General features: G+C 45.4%; 1 pseudogene; it reads left to right on the top strand.

Moving 5' to 3' along the window:
- Positions 1–384: 384 nt before the first annotated feature.
- The window catches only part of LOC101661866, a 6862-nt pseudogene continuing 6753 nt past the window's right edge, over positions 385–493 (top strand).

Genomic DNA, 493 nt, shown 5'->3' with positions numbered 1-493 from the left:
TAGAGCTAACTAGTTACCATAGCAGAAAACCCATTAGTTAAGATGAAGGAGACAGAGGGGAAAAAAATGGAAGGAAAGAACAAATAATAGGAAAGAATGTTGTCTGGCCTCTTGGAACTTTACAGGCAGGAAATAGGTCAAAGGAGGTACATCTGTTGTATTTCAAGGACAGAAAAGGTTCAGCCCTGGAGCAGCTTACAGATTAGCAGAATTGAAGGAAAGAGTAGGGAAAACAGAGCCCTCTTGGTTTCAGAGGATCAGGCCACAGTCTCCTGGGTTGCAAAGAATTGAATCTTTGCTAACTCAGTTCCAAAGTGTCGGGCTGCTGTTAAGGTGTGCCAGGAATATGAGGCCACTGTACAAAGTTGAGATAGTGACGCTTCTATGTCCAAGGAGCAGAGGAACAAAGCCTCTGAAAGGTGAGGTGATGGGGTCGTCTTTCAGATTAAGAGAATGGGGCTTGGTGGGCCCAGTTGTGCTCCGCTCCTTTCCT

This window comes from Echinops telfairi, unplaced genomic scaffold (assembly GCF_000313985.2).
Source record: "Echinops telfairi isolate 266 unplaced genomic scaffold, ASM31398v2 ScPeMD7_19;HRSCAF=73, whole genome shotgun sequence".
Taxonomy (NCBI): domain Eukaryota; kingdom Metazoa; phylum Chordata; class Mammalia; order Afrosoricida; family Tenrecidae; genus Echinops; species Echinops telfairi.
Note: the sequence above shows the minus strand (reverse complement) of the source record. Positions and strands in the feature narration are given on the sequence as shown.